At 44.7% G+C, this 13,744-nt stretch overlaps 1 protein-coding gene across 1 annotated transcript in view; it reads right to left on the bottom strand.

The window, feature by feature from the left end:
- Window positions 1-13,744, bottom strand: part of ATG7 (autophagy related 7) — a 240,623-nt gene extending 226,879 nt beyond the window's left edge. Inside the window, exon 1 of the mRNA XM_060109351.1 lies at window positions 13,712-13,744. The gene's annotated coding sequence lies outside the window, so the exon portion shown is untranslated. The remainder of the gene's footprint in view (window positions 1-13,711) is intronic.

The raw sequence follows: 13,744 nt of genomic DNA, 5'->3' as shown, positions 1-13,744 counted from the left end.
CAATCATTCACAACTTAGTCTTAGAAGTCAACAGTAACTCCTCATCATTTTGATGACCTGCTAAGGTCACCAAGATGGAATTTTACCAGTGCCAGTGACAAAAGAGAAAATTCTATTCCATTTTTCTATTCAGCAGCTAGGAAAAAGTGACTCAGGAGTACCACAGAAGAGAATGGACGGGCATTCCAAGAAAAAAATTTGCATAAGAGGCATATCCTTCATTTTCTGACATGTTTGGTCTTCGAGAAATTCTGAACAGAACCCAAGAGCCTATTTCACAAGAGGATGTGGTTGGTGTCCAGCTGCTAAAGTGTTGCCTGACTGGTTAAGGCAACGGAAAGGTCTTAAGCAACAGCAGCAACAAGTGATTAGGAATCTGCTGGAAACATCTAAATAGGATAAAATAGGATACTCAATATAAAGGTTTCACTTAGGAACCTATACATCTATGTCACACTGCCATCTTCCTTAAATTAGAAGGGAAGACTTAAGAAGTAATGATCAGAAAGGAATTCTGGTGGAAGAGGAAGTGAGTCTCAGGTGCAAAGTCATCCGTGTGTAACTAACCTAGATCAAAACATTACCTGTGTCCTGGAAAGTAAGGCTTGCCCATATAACCCTGAACAGTGCAGATGAAACTCGAGGCCTCTGCTTAGCTTAGAAAACTAAAAGATTATTTCTATCCCACTTCAACGTTGTATTCAGGATGTGAAACCCAAGTGTTACACAAGACGGGATTGTGTCCCTTCTGATGAAAGAGGAAAGGCTCTGAGGATTTGAAATTGTAATGAACAAGAACCGCAGCAGTAGAAGAAACCCAGCAGTAACCAAAATATCCAGTTAGGATTTAACTGAAATAGCAGATGGATGTAAAGCAACACAAACCTTCTGGGGCTGCGTCTACCACCCAAACTTATAAATTTCAGGCTTTTAGGGAAATAAAACTAAGTCACGTTCAGCAACTTAAACAAGCAAGAGCTCAAAAAAAAAAAATGCCACTGTATGTTACTTATCAGAAGTTCCTGTCGAAATGGACCTAACCCTTGTGTTAATGCTGTTCTTTACCATCAAATCCCTACAGGAAATGTGTAACAGTGGTTGCCTCCCAGGAAAGAAGCTCTGGGGTCAGGAGACCGGGCTGTGGAGAGACTGATTTTCATTGTATAACCTTTTTGCCTTTTGAATTTTATACTGTCTATGTGAAATAATAATACAGAAATAAGTAAAATAATGAAAAAAAAAAGCCCTAACCCAATGGCAAGCAGAGAGGGAATGACAGATGTAAGATGACCAGCTCAACCACTTTGGTTTCAAGAAATAACACCTGGGAAACCCTGATGCAAGAACCTTGTCTTATTGATCTGTGTTCAGCACTTAGCGCAGTGCCTAGAATAGATTAGTTCACTAAATGTTGACATGAAATAGCTTTCTTCTCCCAAAAAGGGCCAAAGAATGGATGCTACAGTGAGACAAGATTTCAGCAGAGTTTAAAAACTACTAATGGCCTGTCCAAATAGGAAGTAGACTGACCAAAGAGATGATGAATTTTCCATCAGTGGAAGTGTTCAAGCATATATTAGGCAATCATTTGCCAAGTAATACTGCAGAGAGGATTACTGTATCAGGCAGTCCGATGAGAACAGTGGTTGGCAAGCTTTTTCTGAAAAGGGCCAACTAGTAAACATTTTAGGCACTGCAGGCCAAAACAGTTTGTCATATTTTCTTCTTTCTTTCACTCTTAAAAAAAGTAAAAAAGACATTCTTAGCTCATGGACTGCACAAAAAAAGGCCTTGGGCAGGGCCATATTTGCCGACCTAGGACTAGAAGATCTTTGAAGCCTGCTGTTTTTTTGATTCTTGGAAGGTGTCAATAATGTATTTTGTTGCTAGGGAGACTGACCTCTTTGGCAGAATCTTTTCAGAGGGCGGTAGAGAGCGGCAAGGGCTACTGAGGGTGAGGCAGACTGTAGGACCGGATTTCGAGGCCACATCTGCCATCTATGACACAAATCCGTCTTGATGGACCGGCAAGTGTGGTCTCCACAGAACTCTCACACAGATGTGAGCATCACTAAGCCAAGACGAAGCTCATTCGGCATTTCCCGAAGCTCCTCACGTGCGAAAGCTCGCAGCCGCAGCACTCCACCTCCCAGGCAGGCGCGTGGCCGCCCCCCTGGCGGTTTCCTTCACACTTTCTCCTGGACCCCTGCTACCGCCTCCCAACGTCTCTAGTGCTGCCCTGGGGGACCTGCCCCTCCTCACCTTTGACCTGATGCCGCAGAAACATCGAGCTGCTTTGTGCTCCGCTAACTCACCTGCTGTCTTGCCTCTACAACCCTGTCTGAAAGGCGCCCCCGGCCCCCGTGACTGCCTGGCGCCCTCCAAATCCCAGCACAGAGGTGACCTGCTCTAGAAAGCCTTCCCAGAGCTGCCGCTCACTCTTTACTCCTGTCCTGCGCCTCCCGTCAGCCACAGTTAACCACTTCCACTCCCCCGGCCACCTGGACAGTGAGTATCGTTCAACTCTGCGTACCTGCCTGCCTCCATCAACCTGACTGTAAATTCCATAAACACAGACCCTGGTTCACATTCCTCTCGATATATCCTAGTCCCTTTCAGAGTGGCTCTCAAATGTTACTAAGATGAATTCTGGAAACTTTTTATGGGTACCTTCCCCAAGAGAAACAAGAGAAAGAAAGAACCCAGGCTTCCGTGATTGGGAGGACAAACTCCAGGCTTATTACCATGAAAGATGGAGATTGGAGTAAAAAAGTCATGAAGAACATATGGAGATACACCATGTGACATAGAGGGTCTCTAAACCTATGACTTTTTCAGGATTAAGATCTCAGATGACAGGAAATATGCACATACAAATCAATTTTTTAAATTAATTTTTATTGGAGTATGGTTGCTTTACAATGTTGTGTTAGCCTCCACTGCACAACAAAATGAACCAGCCATACACATACAGATATCCCTACCCTTCTGGACTTCCCTCCCATTTAGGTTACCACAGTGCATTAGGTAGAGTTCCCAGTGCTATACAGTATGTTCCCATCAGTTGTCTATTTTATACACAGTATCAATAATGTATATATGTCAATCCCAGTCTCCCAATTCCTCCCTCCCCACCCCTTTCCCCCTTGGTATCCATACATTTGTTCTCTACATCTATGTCTCTACTTCTGCTTTTCAAATAAGATCATCTATATCATTTTTCTGGATTCCGCACAGATGTGTTATTATACGATATTTGCTTTTCTCTTTCTGACTTACTTCACCCTGTATGACACTCTCTAGGTTCATCCACGTCTCTGCAAATGACCCAATTTGATTCCTTTTTATGGCTGAGTAATATTCCATTGTATTATGTACCACATCTTTATCCACTCATCTGTCGATGGACATTTACGTTGCTTCCACAACCTGGCTATTGTAAACAGTGCTGTTGTGAACATTGGGGTGCATGTGGTTTTTTGAATTATGGTTTTCTCTGAGTATATGCCCAGTAGTGGGATTGTTGGGTCATATGGTAGTTCTATTTTTAGTTTTTCAAGGAACCTCCATACAGTTTTCCATAGTGGCTGTATCAATTTACATTCACACCAACAGTGTATGAGGGTTCCCTTTTCTCCACACCCTCTCCAGCATTTTTTGTTTGTAGATTTTTTGATGATGGCCATTCTGACCAGTGTGAGGTGATACCTCATTGTAGTTTTGACTTGCATTTCTCTATTAGTGATGTTGAGCATCTTTTCATGTGTTTGTTGGCCATCTGTATGTCTTCTTTGGAGAAATGTCAATTTAGGTCTTCTGCCCATTTTTTGATTGGGTTGTTTTTTTTTTGATATTGAGCTGTATGAGCTGTTTGTATATTTCGGAGATTAATCCTTTGTCAGTTGCTTCGTTTGCAAATATTTTCTCCCATTCTGACGGTTGTCATTTCATCTTGTTTATGGCTCCCTTTGCTGTGCAAAAGCTTTGAAGTTTCATTAGGTCCCGTTTGTTTATTTTTCTTTTAATTTTCATTACTCTAGGAGGTGAGTCAAAAAAGATGTTGCTGTGATTTATGCCAAAGAGTGTTCTGCCTATGTTTTCCTCTAAGAGTTTTACAGTGTCTGGTCTTAACATTTAGGTCTTTAATCCATTTTGAGTTTATTTTTGTGTATGCTGTTAGGAAGTGTTCTAATTTCATTCTTTTACATGTAGCTGTCCAGTTTTCCCAGCACCACTTATTAAAGAGGCTGTCTTTTCTCCATTGTACATTTTTGTTTCCTTTGTCATAGATTAGGTGACCATAGGTGCATGGGTTTATCTCTGGGCTTTCTATCCTGTTCCATTGATCTATATTTCTGTTTTTGTGCCAGTACCATACTATCTTGATTACTGTAGCTTTGTAGTATAGTTTGAAGTCAGGGAGTCTGATTCCTCCAGCTCCATTTTTCTTTCTCAAGATTGCTTTGGCTATTTGGGGTCTTTTGTGTTTCCATACAAATCGTAAATTTTTTTGTTCTAGTTCCATACAAATCAATTTAAATGAAACTGTACTCAACCAAATATAAAAGTAGTAAAGAAGGGAATTCCCTGGCGGTCCAGTGGTTAAGACTCCATGCTTCCACTGCAGGGGGCACAGGTTCAATCCCTGGTTGGGGAACTAAGATCCTGCATGCCTTGCAGTGCGGCCAAAAATAAAAATAAAAATAAATAAAAGTAGTAAAGAATATGTCTCCCTGAAAGGTTTCCCATGGCTATGTAAGTTAAAAGCTACACTCACAGTCAAAGTATCTCTTCACACACACACACACACACACACACAATTAACTACAAAAAAGAAAAAGTGACTCTAAAGTGACAAAATGTGGCAGACAGCATCTTAATGAAGGGGGATCAAAGTTAACACCAGCAGTGATGGGACCAACAGACACTGTGTGCTATCTGATAGAAGGCAATGAAAAGAACATAGCATGTATGGTATTCAGCTGAAAACAGTGGACCTGGGTCTAGTCAGGAGGGAACACAAGATAAACGCAAACTGAAAAACATTCTACAAAATGACTGGGACTGGCTTATAAACTTCAAAAGTGTCAAGGTCTTAAAAGTCAGGGGAAGACTAAGGAACTGTCCCAGGGATTAGAAAGACTTGACAACGGGGGGCAATTCATGATCCTGCTTTGACTGTCTGCTATGAAAGATGTTACCAGGATAAAATTGAAATGAAGTCCCCGGGAGAAGGGTATATGGAAGGTCTTTGACTTATTCTTGTAAGGTTTCTGTAAGTTTGAAGATGTAATAAAATAAAATATGAAGATGCGCCTGCACAGACACAGCTTATTCTATATTCAACAGGTAAAACCAATCAATGTGATAGAAGTTAGAATAGTAATGACAGGGTGGCATGGGGCTATTGACTGGGAAGAGGCATGAGGAAGCCTCCAGGGTAGCTGGAAATATTCTATATACCTCAAGCTGGGCAGTGGTTACAAACCGTGTGCATATATAAAAATCCATGAGCTACATATTTACAATCAGTGTACTTTACTATATGTATGCTATACCTGAACAAAAAACCCCAGAAGATCCCATATTCAAGCTATACCAATCCCACAAAGAACCTTCCTTTCTCATTCAACAGTTAACAGATGACCTATTTAAATCTAGCTTTGTGGAAAAGAAATTCATTGCTCGAAATGAGGAGTGGAAATGAAATATCATTTCCATAAATTTTCTGGCATTTTGTTATTAAAGATGCTGAAGATAAAAGTATTTTGGTTTTGCTGCTTATAAAATTAATTGGAGCATAAGGGCTTCCTAGAGTGAGTCTGCCCAACCGTTTTCCCTCTGCGGGCACCTATAGGGTTGGACACAGCAAATATCAAGCCAGTATAGGACTTTTGGAAAGGAAGAAGTAAAATTGGTAGAAAATAAGCAACAATCATAGAGATTAAAAAACAAACAAACCTGTCTTTAGGCACACTAGACCCTTGGTGGGGAGAAGAGAGAAAAAGACCAGCCCGACTATCCAAAACATCTCTCACTATAATTTTTCATGTGTGCCTTCTTGGGGTTTTGTTTGTTTGCTTTGGGAGGGCAGAGGAGCTCTGAACCATTCAGAGAAAAGATGCTAAAAGCTAAGGTAGTTGGGAGCCTGGTCTTCAGTCAGATAAACCCACCTTTGAGTTCCAACTCCACCTCTCCCTGGCTGAGTAGCCTTGGGCAGGTAACTTCATCCCCTGTGCCTCCATTTCCTCTTCTGTAAGATGAGGATAATCATACCGAAACCACGAGGTTGTTGGGAGGGCTAAATGAGAAAGTGTGTGACACACCTGTTCTGGTGCCTGGCTTACAGTCAGCAGTCAACACACAGCAGCTGCTCTTAGTCTCTGTCACCTCGCCCTCCCTCACCCCACCATCAGCCAACAGTGCCTGAGAACATGGTCGCCCTTCCCCACGCTCATCATGAAAACGTCCTCTGCCTCCAGCAGCCCTCTTATAAGTCTTCCCTCCCTCACAAGAGCACTGCAGACGCAGCAGAGGTTTAACTAAAACCTCAGGATGACCTCCTGCTACAGGTCATCCAGGGGAAGTCCAGAGGAGCAAGTGCTAAGGGGTCAGGAGCACTCTGTGTCCAACTTCTCCGAGGCTGCATGGGGCCATTGACGTAGCAGAAGTGCCAGAATAACCATGATTTGGCCCTCAAGTACCATCTTTGGGCCAAAATGGAGCACGTAGAACAGACTTCTGTTCTCATTTTCCCAGCTGTGGGGCTGCGAGCTCTGGCAGTCATTAAAATAAGCACCAAACCACATGACCAAGTCCCACTGACAAACAGAATATGTGCTTAGCTGCTGATGGGTAAAAAGGCGGTGGACATCTCCAGGAGAGGGGAGAGTGCTCCTCTGGCATGCAGAGCCAATGCCCGTTTTGTAGGGCAATGATGTTCTCGCAACTTCAGGAGTTTTGGAAATAATGTGCAAGGCTGCTAAAGAAGGAGGTTTAAAAAGCCTTCCCTTCCGAAAGGAGGGGGGAAAAGTTCCAAACATAAAAGAAAAAGTAGGCTTTACCAGAAGATGAAAACCCAGGACTCCTACAGGGGAACCAGCTGGGTACAGAAGCCTCCATTCTTTTTAAAAACTTCATTAGAGTCAAGATGCCCCTGAGCTAAACTGATGCCTCTGCAAGACACCAAGTCACCCAAAATGGCTTTTCTGGGGACTGTGCTATTAGGTGGTAACAACTGATATGAGCAGGCAGGATAACTGCTCTTATGGACGGCTTGTCCCCCTCACCCCCGTGGGCCACCTCTGCCCCAACAGGATCCCCTTTATTTGCTTCTTCAGGAGGTCAGCCAGAGGACTGGCGATCGCCTCCACCAGCTCAAACTGTAAGCTTCATTCTCAATAGTTACTTCTGGGAGTTGTTCGTCTTTTGTTTTCTGTTGTTTTCCCTCTGCTACAATAACTTCAGCCGTCTCATTCAGGCTCAGGTTTTGAGCATGGATACCCTGGATGCCAGTACTGTGGGCTGTGGCAAGCCTATGAGAGAGTGAGAGTGAAAGCTGAGAAAAACATGGGCAGGAGGAGAGAGGAGATCATACACGGGAGATGGAGAACACTGTGCCCACTTTTGAGTCCTCTGTGTTACGTTCACCAACCAACAGTGTCACCTTGTTCCACTCTGTACATGAGGGACAGCCACCTGGATTCACCTGAATCGCTAAGGAGCCCTTGGGTCAACCCACAACTAAACTCCATGATGGTTTCCTAAAAGCTGGCTGAAGTATGAAGGCTTGTTTCTGAGCAACAGTCTTTATGGTTTTCATTTCTGGTGATCTTTAAGGAGTCCTGGAAAATGAGAGGTGCTGAAAAACTGGGCCAAGCAAACACTTGATTTCAGATTTTCAAAATATTTGATTTCCAAAGATGAGAACATAGATGGATTCTACAGCCCACTGGACAGAGAATCTGTTCCCAGGAAAGGTGTCATATAGTCCATTCTGGTTCACGTGGCATCTTTGTACAATAAGAAAATTACACACCTTCTTCAAGACATTTTACCTCCTCTTCTGAGAAAATTGTTGTTTAATATATCGATTAAGTTAGCTCAAGATATCTTTACCCTTGCCTGCCAGAAAACTGTCACTACAAAACACACCCATGACGCCTATGATCTAAATGGAACCCTCTTAGACCTGGCCTCTTGTGCAGTGTACCACCTACAGAACTGTATGCAGCAACCCTGAGTATATTCACAAAAGACCACTACGGTTTCTCCAAGAACAAGTCACGACAGAGTTACTGCATTTCTGCCTTGATTACGGAAGAACCATAGACAAAGGAGATAGACTCTGTGGACCTCAGCAAGGTCTCTGACAAGTCTTCAGATAGCCTAGTAGACAAGATGAAGATGTAGGAATTGGACACTGACATAATTAGAAGGATTTAAAACTGGTAAAAATAATCTTATTCAAACGGTGCTGCTTAAGGAATGAACTGATGTTAATAAGAAAGGAGCTAACAGGGATGTCTTTGGCTCAGTCTTGGGGCCTAGCCAGTTTATTTTTATTTTACTTATCTACGTGAATGAATATTCATCAATATTTACCAAGCATTTTATGCGTGCTGAACCTTGTTACAGCAGGAAAGCTGACACATAAACAAATACATTCAGTAAGATATTCTTATAACCACATATTACCAGTGACTTGGATAATGATACAGGTTTGCTTATCAATTCTACATATGACATGAAGCAAGAAGGAACAGGCACTATAACAGATAACATAATTCAGAATGAAAGATTCTGACCACCTGGAATGACAGGTCTATTTACCAAGATTAAAATTTTCACAGAGGGAAATCTAGGGTCTTAAATCTCAGTCCAAAAAAAACAACTAGACAACAATGTAGTCTGATACACTGGAGTTGGTACGGTAGACAGAAGGGTGTAGCTTCATGAGCCAGAGAGACCTGGGTTCAAAGCCCACCTCTGCTACTTCAAGCCACACAACCTTGGGCAAGTCATTTTCCTTCTCTGAGCCTGTTTCCTCATCTGTAAGATGGGACACCACCTGTGGTGAAGAATTATTGACAGGATTCAACTAGAAAATGCATGTATCTGGCACACAGGAGGTACTCAAAAGGAAAATTAATACCATCAACAAAGCACATGCCCAAAACACTGGGGTTTCCATTTCGTTATTACTTCAGTAAACATTTATATGACCTACTAGTCCCTATGCTGTATCTCAGGACTCAACGGCAAAAAGCCATGATCCCCGCCTTTAAGGAGCTATAACAGTTTTGAGGGTAAGACATACCAGGAATGACAACAGAGCAAAGCTGCCGGGAACACGAGCACAGTAAGTGTGGTGCAAGCGTTTTGGCAGGGCGCCGTGGGAGGAGGAGGAAACCCTCGAGCCCAGATTTCGAAAAAAACTGGCAGTGGATTCTCAACAGGGACACCACTTGACATGTTGGGTGGGACAATTCTTTTTCATTTGCTGCTAGCCCCCACACACTGCAGAATGTCTAGCACCCCTGGTACCCTCTTAAATGCAGTAATGCCCCATGGTCACGTCACAAAATACAGCAGCTCCACACACTTTGGATGGTTGGGAGAGGGGAGTGGTCGGCAGCACCAGCCCAAGCCAGTCCCGCTGGATGAGGAAGCCTACAGTGCGGAGTAGGGACACTCCAGGCAAAAGGAGGAAGCTGTCTCAGTTCCACGTCTCCAATTCTAGAAACACCCCCATGGCCTCTGCACAAGCTTAGAAGGTTCTTTTCCATCCACATGCCCAGCGTCTACTTCATGCCTCTTCTCCCATCATATCTGAGCTCAACCATCAGTAGAGGGAAGGCTTCCCTCCCTGACTCCCTCATCTCCTGCTTAGGTCAGTTCTCCTGTACCCTACCCACAAAGAGCACCATTACCTCCTGCTTCACAGCACATGTGCAGTTATTTTATATGAACTGATGAATGTCAGTCTTCCCTACTAGGAGAAAAGCTCTTTGAGAAAGGAACTGCGTCAGTTTCTCGTTGTCCTCCATCCGTCATTGTTTTCCCAGCACCTGACTCAGTCCTAGCACCTCACAGGTGCCCCCAAAATACCTGCTGGTGACTGAGTCTATGAACAAAGGAAATAGCATGGTATGTTTCAGAAAACACACAGAGTTCTGTATGGCGAGAAGAAAAGGTTCGTGTGGCAGAGTGGCTGGAAACCACACCAGAAAAGCAGGTGAATGCCAAATCATGAGAGGTCTTCCATGAAAAGCTACTGATTTGTATTGTAGCAAAGGTCTGTATTTTAGAAAGGGCTCCAGCACCAGTTAGGGCCAGACTGCTGAGGCAGGGAAACCAGCTCAGAGGCTGGGCAGGAACAGAGGCAGGAAGTGAGAAGGGCCGGACTGAGGCAGTGGGAGAGGAAATGGAAGCGAAAACGTGTCAGGAGCTATCAAGGAACGAGAACCTGTAGAACTCCGATGACTGCCCAGGCTGGGAAGGAGGGAGGGAGGGGTGGGATGAGAGGGAGAAGTCCAAGATGACTCCCAGGGTTCATAATGTTTACTCACGGGAATGAATAAATGCACAAAGTGAATGAGGAAGTGTAAAGAATGGAGAGAGAATCACAGGTTTGGAGAGAAGATGATGAGCTTAGTTTCGGACTCGCTGCGTTTGAGGGCTGGCATTCAGGAGAGATCTGGACTCAAGATCCAGAGCAGCGGTCACTGGCACAGAAATGAGAGTTCACACTGGTTGAGAAGAGCCATGAGTAGAAGGCAGGGCCTTGAAGAAAACTAGCATTTAAAGGACGAAAGGAGGAAAAGAGCCCACAATGGAAACTGAGGGGAAATGGCCAGAGAGAGTTCAAAGCAGGAGTGGATTTTATAAGTGAAGGAGTATCGGTAATGTCAGACGTGCTGAGAACGCAAAAAATAAGGAAGGAAAAGAGTTCAGGGGTTCTGGCAACACCAAGGCCTGATGACTTTGAGGACAGCAGTTTTGGGGGAGGGGTGATGCAGAAGTAGAATTTCAGTGAATGATGACTTCAGGAAGTAGAGGTGGCACCTTGTCCAAGAAAAGTGGCTGGGAAAAAGGTGTGATGGGGTACAGCAGAGGTTAATGGGATGGTGTTGTGTTTTTCTCAAAATTAGAGTAAACAGAGGATATTTAAATTAGAGGGATAAGTTAAACAGGAAAGAAATGGAACAATGATGGGACCAGGTCCTGAGGAAAAGGAGGAGACAGGATCTCAGCATACGCAAAGGAAGTAACCTTAGAACAAACACCATTTTTTCACAGAATTAGAATAAAAGGCAAAGCAATAGGGTCAGCTGGAGGTAAGTCTGTAACAACAGAAGTTGAGGAGCCTTGACTGATGGCTGCAACTTAGTGAAGTCAAAGGCAAGGTAGGAAGCCGGGAGAGGAATGAAGACGTGAGAGACAAGGAGGGACGTGTGGGCAGTGCTGAGAGCCCGGCTGGCTCTCAGATAGTGGAACAGTGTCAAGAGCGTGAAGCGTCTACAGCGAAGCCCAGCAGAGTCGCGCGGGGCCTTAGGTTATGGAAAGAAGAGTACAGTCCTGCTCTGCATGGCCAGACTCCTGGAAAAAAGAGGACCTGCTTTCTATGCCACGCACTCACAAAGAGACCGACACACAGGAACAAGTTCAAAGGATGGTAACCAGAAAGAAGAAGGTGTGAAAATCCCAGAGGTGATCATTCTGTGGCTGGACTGAGACCAGGTGGACAGGTTGTCACCCAGCCTAACGAGACCATGGAGATGCATGTTGTCTGCCTGGCAACAAAGCAGCACCTAGTCATTCTCCCTGGAACACACAGTGGGGCTTTACTTACACTGGAGAAATCCAGGAGGATCTGGAGATAGACAGCAGGAAGGCATTAGTGAATCTTACTTCCATGGGTAAAAGTGGAGGACAGAGGCCATTCCGACTTCCAAATAAAATCTCTGAGGTCAGGGATAACCAATCAGGGACCACTGATCAAGGAACTTATTACTTATTTCCACAAAGAGGATTCATTCCCCACTCCACCCTCAATATCCTGACTCCCGACTCTCGAGGTATCATCCCATCAGTTACCAGTCCAGCAAATCTCACTTCCTTGGTCTCTCAAATCCACCCACCCCTCTCCATCCCCATAGCCGCTGCCTTGGTTCTGGCCTCCCTCCTCTGTCACCTGGACCATGGCAAAAGTGCCGGACCGGTCTCCCTGTGGGTCCTTCCCCACCCAGTATAATCAGCACATCACTGCCTGGGTAATTTGAAACAGATGAGACCATGTCACACCCCTGTATAAAATTCCACAGGACTCCACTCTTCACAGCCACATTTCCAAATAAAGCGTCTTAACATGGCAATAGTAACTGCTACAGCTTACTGTTTACTATCTACTAGTGCCAAGTGAGTAACACATCATCTCATTTGCTTCTCACAGCAACCCTAGGAGGTAGGTTAATGTTTGCCCTTTTTTGTTGTTGTTTTGTTATTTTTTGCTGTTGTTTTGTTTTGGGGGTTTGTTTTGTTGTGTTTTGTTTTTTGCAACACCAAACGGCTTGTGGGATCTCAGTTTCCTGACCAGGGATTGAACCCGGGCCACGGCAGTGAAAGCCCATAATCCTAACCACTAAGCCACCAGGGAACTCCCTGCTTGTCCTTTTTATAGATGAGAAAACTGAAGCTAAGAAAGGAAGTGACTTGCCCAAGGTCACGAAACTAGCTCAGTGGCAAAGCCAGAAATGGCATACAAGTATCACAGCTTCCAAAGTCTGTGTCCCTCACATGCTATCACCCACAAGATCCTTCATGATCTGGCTTTCCAGAATCACCTCTTTTACAACTGGACACTCCAAGTTGGGTGAACTACTTGCAGGTCATTAATAGTATAGGCTTCTGTTTATGTCACTCCCAATGTCTGCGATACGGTCCCAGCTCCCAGCCCTCTTCACCTGACTAAACCTGCTCATACTTTAGGACTTGGATAAAGCAACACCTCCTCACAGAAGCCTACTGATGCCTCGGCCTGACTTACAAGCACCCTAAGTCCTCCTCCAGCAAACTTCTACAGTAGCTTCATTCTACAGTACTGCTGTTCTGTCTCCTTGACTTAAAAAAAAAAAAAATTAACTCCTTGAAGACGGGGATGTGTACCTTACTTACTTTGGTATTACCAGCTTGCAGAGCAGTGCCAGGCAGCAGAAGCTCAATCAGTGTTTACGCTTATTCTCTATTATGAGAAGCTGGCTGGGACCAGAAAAAGGACCCTGTGGTTGAATGAAGAGCCCTGTATTCATCTCCTTAAAGGGTTTCAAAATCATGTCACATAAGGAGAAGAGAGGAGTTGGCCAGTCACACAGCAAAACCGGCAAAGCCAGGAGGAGAGCCCAGGCGGCCTGTCTCCCGTGTTCCAACACTGGAGATTCAGAGCACTTGCTGCCAGGGGACAGGCGGGAATGACTTCGTTAATCAGCAGGAGCTTCCTAGTCAGAAAACCCCGCGCTGAACCAGTCTGAGGGGACGTGACCGCAGACAGAAGGCGAGAGCCGGAGTCAGTGACTCCCTCGAGGAGGGAGGACCAGGATCCTCAGACCCGCCGTGACCCTCGCCCTCACCGCTGAGCTCGCCCCTTCTCCCCAGGGCTCCAGAACCGACCGCGCAGGACCCCACTCCTCCCTCACCAACGCGGCTCACTTACCGCCGCCCAACTTCCGGCAACCACGGCACTGTC

The sequence above is a fragment of the Mesoplodon densirostris genome, chromosome 10, assembly GCF_025265405.1.
Source record: "Mesoplodon densirostris isolate mMesDen1 chromosome 10, mMesDen1 primary haplotype, whole genome shotgun sequence".
NCBI classification, from domain to species: Eukaryota; Metazoa; Chordata; class Mammalia; order Artiodactyla; family Ziphiidae; genus Mesoplodon; species Mesoplodon densirostris.
The sequence above is the reverse complement of the archived record's forward strand: the minus strand, read 5'-3'. Positions and strand labels throughout refer to the sequence as shown.